Below are 6,814 nucleotides of genomic sequence, written 5' to 3'. Positions count from 1 at the left end.
GAACATTTTTCGATTCGTGAGTTAATCAAACGGTTCTGAAATTTGATCGACCACTGTTATTATAGTGTTTCTTTTTCGGGAATTGCAGTACATATATGTGTGTATATACATATATATATGTATATACATATATATGTATGTATGTATGTGTATATTTATTAATGCAGAACAATTTTAAACAAAGAAGAATTCTCAGCATATATTTCATTTATATATGGGTGTGTATGGGCGTGCGTATATGCGTGTTATTAAAGATAAAAATAATTATAAAAAGTTTGATATTAGTTCATCTTCGAAAAATAAAAAAGAAATCTAAATACTTATAAATTTATTGATGGAGATTTCTTCACGAAGATAAAATATTTATTAAGAAATGATATATAGCTTAATTATATGAATAACTTGTTTTTTTTTCTTTTAAATTAATAGGAGAGTGGGAAAATTCCGAACTTATGTTTTTTTTTCCAGAAATTAGTAGGAGAGAGTGAGGGGAATTGCGAACACGGGGTGAACACGAACGATACTATTACAGTATATTGCAGTATATTAGAGTAGTGATAACCTCTCACTTCTAGCTTAACGATAGTCCGATATATTTTCAGTATCGCAGTATAATACATGTGACCATATAATACTATTTAAGGTAAATATTATTTTATATTATTTTTTAGATATTTTTAATGTGGAAAAGAGTAGGGGAATTGCGAATTCCTAAGGGAAAAGTTAAATAAACTAAAAAACAGAACCCGATTTAACATTGCCTCCGCTTGCAGCGGGTAACTACGAACGGTAAGCATATATATAAGGATTTGTTCTTTATTTAACATTATTTATATTGATATATTAATTTTATATTGTTGTATTAATATTAATTATTATAATTGAAAGTCAAATAATTGGAGTCTCTTCTTTGAATAAAGACTTCTATATACAAGTATAATAATTGATAAATATGATTGTGTTGCGTGTTGACTTTAATTTAACTTTTCCCTTATAAATTTGCAGTTCTTTTTACTCCCTTCTCTAATTAATTATTAATACTGTTTGATATGTAATCGTTTGATATTTGATATATTTGACCATAACAATCATAGAAAGGTTAATTCTATTACAAAGTTATGTCTAACAATAAGTAAACATTTTTTTGTCTGATATCTTTTAAAGGAGTAAGTATACGCTGACATCGTTCTTGAGAAATTGTAGATATAATTGAAAATATTTGAAAATTGTATATTTTTTGAATTTATAATCCGCTCACACAACACACACACACACACACACACACACACACAATTTGGTCATATCAATTGTTCATCCAAATTCTTTATAAGAAATTGTACTAAAAAATTAATTTAATATCATTGTGCACGAGAGTTGCGATTAGATAATAAGCCTTACAAGAAATTCAAGTATTCTTTTACTAGTTGATAAGTTCTGGATATGTGTAGTACAGATCGAAAAAAAATCAGTTTTTCGTAAGATTATTTCAATGATATAAGCATATATTATCGAAACGTTAAAAGATTTACAAATGTGTTTAATACAACTTTTATGATTTTAAAAGCACTTTATGATGATATATTATATTTAAATTTTTTGAAAATGTTATATTTTTCTTTAATGCTTTTGAGAATTTTGTAAAATTTTATAAATGAAAGTAGAGTTTATTTAAAGTCAAAGTTAATAATATACATCACAATTATTTTCTAAAAATATATTTTTGAGGAAATGAGCTATATAAAAGTCCTCTGTCAATTTATTTACTTAACAGCATTTTTCCTCTTTTCTTTTATAACTTTTTGCAATATAAAATAACATCTTATATAGTATGTTATATTATCTATTAATTAGATAAAAAGGTATATAGTGACTCACAAAGTGGATTAAATGTTTTAAAACGATTATTTACGTCTAATAGTCTAATTCTAATAAGGCAATCAAAGAAAAAAATGATCTTTTAATATTAATATAACATACATATGAACAAACATCTATAATTTTCATGCTACAAATATATCTTTATTTATGAATTTTCAAGAAAATAAAAAAAGGAGTAATTATGTTTATCGTTGTTCAGTTTTGTTAATAATTGTATAATATGACATATTTCACACGTTAGGAGTCTACTTAAAAATGAAACTGTTTGGGACTTTTTAAATGATCATGAAGACATGTATTATATAATGTTCAAGGTCAAAAAATAAATATTATGAACCTTGCATCCAAGATATTACAGGTATAGTCGTTTAAAGAAGTTTTTCTTTTCGTTATTTATAACTAAAATTACAAAATATACAAAATTTTTATAGACATGAATTTTTTAGATAAAAAAGTTAATTTTAGCAAAAAAAATTTAGTAATATGAAAAAATTAATTTTTTATTTTTAAATGAGTAAAAATGAAAAATTATATCTACTTTTAAAAATCTAAAAAATAATTTTTTAATTCTCATAAAAGTCTAATATATGTAAAATGTGATATTATAAGAGAAATTTTAAGATTGCAGAAGGATCCACTCGTAAATGAAAATTTTTTCCAAAACAAAATTGGAATTCAACAAAATCGTAATAAAATAAATAGATTTTTTAAAGATATTTCCTTTTACATATAATTTTACAATGTATTATTGCTCAATTAGCTAGCAATCGTAAATATTTCCTATTTTAAAATTTTTATTTATATTTTTTTTTATTTGTTTTATAAAAAAAAATGAAACTTTTTTACAACGGCTAATAAATAATCAATCAATAATACATTAAATTATATGTAAATAGAAGTATTTAAAAAATTTGTTTTATAATGATTTGTTTAAAATTCGAATTTCTCTTTCGTTTTTGAAAAAATATTTGTTTACGAGTGGATCTCAAAATTTCCTGCAATCCTAAAATCTTTTTTATTATATCATATTCTACATATATTATAATATTTTTGAGAATTTTTTTTAGATTTTTAAAGAGGATACGATTTCTCTTTTTTAACACGTGGAATGCGCCTTACAATTTCAGACACCATATATGCATTAATAGGATATAAGACGTCCGTTTTTACTAGAAAAAGATAAAGAGATAGTTTAGATTAAAGTTACCTATATAATTTATATGAAACGAGCATTAAAGATGTCATTAAGACATCTTTTAGATACCATGTTTAAAAGTTATAAATATTTACGAAATGTCCTATAACTCTTTAAAATAATGCAACAACTCACATTAATAAATGCACATGATGCATAGGTTTAACCGCAACTTCATGCGCCATAAGGACATGCATTGCTATAAAAGCATTCATCGTTTGCAACGCATTATCAGTCTAGTGCGGGAATTTATTTTATCAACTGTCATTATTCACTGCAGTCAGTAAAAACATACAGGTATGTTAATTTTTCTATTATTATCCTATATAGTCAAGTCTGCTAACATGATTTGTCAGATATCAGATACTAACAGTAAAAATTGTGTAAGATATGCTGTAACAACATAATACTGTGAAACTTTTTAATAAATTGGAATATTGTGCCTTTTAATTTATTTATTAATAATTTTAGAAATAAATGTATATAAGAGAGAAATTTAACTTTTATTTCATGTTCCAAACAGTCAGTAAACAATTCTCCATTGAGAAAATTGCCCGGTTTTCAAGCAATTTATTTAATATCTGAATTCTCTATTGGAATGATGTAAAAATTAAGTGATAGAAAAAAATACTACATACTTTTAGTGCTCGATTTCTCCTATATTTTTGTCGTCATGCAGTAGATAAACTCGATTTCTAACGACATTTTGTCAGTATAATATGCCATGTTATGTCCAAACCCCGAGAATTTTATTATTTCTCATTAATTGCGTTTTGCAGTCTTTAGATTTGCCTATGAGAATACGAGACAGATCGTATAGTGACATCGTATGATAATAAACGAAAAAATTGATCTATAATCTGATATAATATATCTAACATAATATTTGGTATGTTTCTGTCATTATTTTACGATAGATCACGCAGTGTTTTTGCTGTATTTTTGTTATTACTTTTTGGGACTGCAGTGTATGTGCTCGATTTCTCTCGTATTTTTGTCGCAATGCAAGTAGATAAACTTGATTTCTAACGACATTTTGTCAGTATAATATGATATCATGTTATGCTCAGTGTTATGTCCAACCCCTGAGAATTTTATTTACGTTTATTTGGCAAGAGAAAGGATTGAAAAGGAGGGGGTATGGAAGGATTAGATAACTTTATTTCATGGATATACATATATGCGCAGAGGCGCAACTTGTCAAACGCATGATTCCGAAATATGGCTCATGTTCTGCTCGTATAGAAAGTAACTATTGAGAAATATAATTATTCATAAGTCATAAGTATATTGGTGCGAAAATTTCTGGGAAAAATTACATGTTACTATTCGCTTCAATAGTAAACTACTCTTACAAGTCTAAGTATTTATTATTCATTATTATTAGAATTGTGAGTAGTTTATTATTGGAATAAATAGTAATTATAAATAATTATTTTATAGCGATTTTCATGAGAATTTATTAGTGTTGATTTGATTTTTTTTTATTAATATCGATTAAATTTTCGAAAATCTATTAGTATTTTGTGAAGTAAAATGTTCAATTTTTACAATTAAATATAAATATATAAATTGAAATTTACAGAATATATACACGCACGCGAGTATATGTGTCGTCTGTGTGAAATATTTTTAAGCCAAAACATGAAAAAATATCGGTACGGACTTACAATATTATTATCACATAATTAGTTAGTACAATAATAATAATCTGCCAATAGTAGTAGTTATTATCCAATTACTATTCAGTCACGTTGTCGCCAACAGTTACATTGAAGTTATGTAACTAGAAATTAAGTAGTAACTATAGAAAAAGCCCGAAATATTTCCAAAAATATACAAAAAAATATTGTCCCCAAAATTGTCTTTAAATCCGTAAAATATATATCTCTCTCTCTCTTTGGAAATAAATAGATAGAAATTGATCGAAAAATATACAATATATTCCCGAATTTCTCCGAAATTATTTTCTAATGAATTCCTACAAAAACTTTTCAATGTTAATATAATATAATTGTGACAAATTTTCGGGTTAATTCAAACAAAATTTCGGATAAATTCTGATAAGTTTTCGAACAAATTTTGGCAAATTATTTTGCCACGGTGAGAAAAGAAGATAATCAGAAAGATTACATTGCGAATGGAAGAAGATAATATATTAAAATGTTTGTTAACAACATAAGAGAGAAGGTGATTCTAAATTTAACAGAGCGGCATAAAGGAAAGGACGAAATTATAATAACGAATGTTACAGGAACGATATTCGGAATTAAACGAAAAATATTCTCAGCTAACGCTTATAACAACACTGACAAAAATTCATGTGTAATTTTACATGAAATTACATTGATTTTACATGAAAATTACAATAATTGTAAATTTCCAATCATGTTTAGAATAATTTTCCAATCATAAACATGTAATTTCCATAAAATTGCATGAATCTTTTTTAGTGTACGCTTATTATTCTTGAAAAGTTGTATTTGTATTTCTAATGTGGTATATTCCGGAATAACAGAAGAATTTTCATAGAATATTCAAATATTAATGAATGAACATGTTTAGAATTAATAAACACATGTTCAGATCATTATATGAATACTTCTTGTATGTATCATTCACGAGTATGCATCTTTGATACTAACTCGTAAACAAGAATCACACAGGAAAGAATGTAAAGAGCGCAGCACTTTTGTGCTTAAAGTGAGCGCCTAAAATTAAACTCCAGGTGAAAGTAAATAAAATGTGTTTTTGATAGTTTCGTTTAAAAATTAATTCAGGGACATACGGAACTTCTGGAAAAATTATAATTTATAGCAGGACATAAGGGTGGTCCATTTTAATTCATCTAGTAGAATATTTCAAAATCCTTAAGTTTAAGACATAAATATTTTAGACAAAAGTTATTCAATTACGTTATTCAGTGAGGGAAAAAAGATGGTGACCTTGGTTAACCTTGAGAAAGTGTAATTATGTACATAATTTTTTTTTGCATTTCTTCAAATTTGATTTTTTTTTTCAATAAATAGTATGAAAATTACCCTTTTAATTATTTTTAATGTTTTCACATTATTATTGTTATTTCTATTACTAAAAAGTAATTTTACAAAAAAAAAAGAGGACCGTATGAACATGGATATATTTCATATATAATTAACATGTTATATATGTTTATGAATATTTATGTATATTTATACATGCATGACAAATTTTACCGATAATAATAATAGATAAATTAATTAGTGTAAAAAAAGATATAATTTCATCCTACAAAATATTATTTGAAAAGTAACTACGTATTGTGCACATATAAGTATTAAAGTAAAATTATAAATAGAAAAAAAGAATTATATTATATCAATCTTTAAGATGAAATTACACGATGCTCGATTTCTTAAATGATAAGCATGCACGCATGCATGCATGCATGGATGCACACGTGTATGCTGCTTATGCTTGCTTTGATGCAGTCTGACATTTGACAAATAATTATGAAATTAGCAATTATTTCTTTTGATTGGTGCATGCAAGGAAATAAGCTATGAAGTAATCCATAATAAATATAATATAAAAATCATGTATTATATATGCAGCATGTAGCGCTCATTGTGCATGAACGAATTCTAGTATACATCAGAGCATCAGAAATAATTGTATGCATGTTATTATTTAAAAAATCGAGCATCGTGTGATTCCATCTTAGTTGGAGATTACAGGATATTGTAAGAAATCTGCTTTCTT

General features: G+C 25.4%; 1 protein-coding gene across 5 annotated transcripts in view; it reads left to right on the top strand.

Annotated features, from left to right (window-relative positions):
• The first annotated feature begins 560 nt into the window (after nt 1-560).
• LOC108755226 (putative fatty acyl-CoA reductase CG5065) overlaps nt 561-6,814 on the top strand; it is a 34,285-nt gene continuing 28,031 nt past the window's right edge. For 4 of the 5 annotated variants that reach the window (XM_018498127.1, XM_018498122.1, XM_018498126.1 and 1 more), the window contains exons 1-2: nt 561-643; nt 3,234-3,370. The gene's annotated coding sequence lies outside the window, so the exon portion shown is untranslated. Of the gene's footprint in view, nt 644-2,190; nt 2,237-3,233; nt 3,371-6,814 lie in introns of those variants that run through there. The other variant, XM_018498123.1, reaches the window with a different exon arrangement.

This window comes from Trachymyrmex septentrionalis, unplaced genomic scaffold (genome assembly GCF_001594115.1).
Source record: "Trachymyrmex septentrionalis isolate Tsep2-gDNA-1 unplaced genomic scaffold, Tsep1.0 scaffold86, whole genome shotgun sequence".
Lineage (NCBI taxonomy): Eukaryota > Metazoa > Arthropoda > Insecta > Hymenoptera > Formicidae > Trachymyrmex > Trachymyrmex septentrionalis.
Note: the sequence above shows the minus strand (reverse complement) of the source record. Positions and strands in the feature narration are given on the sequence as shown.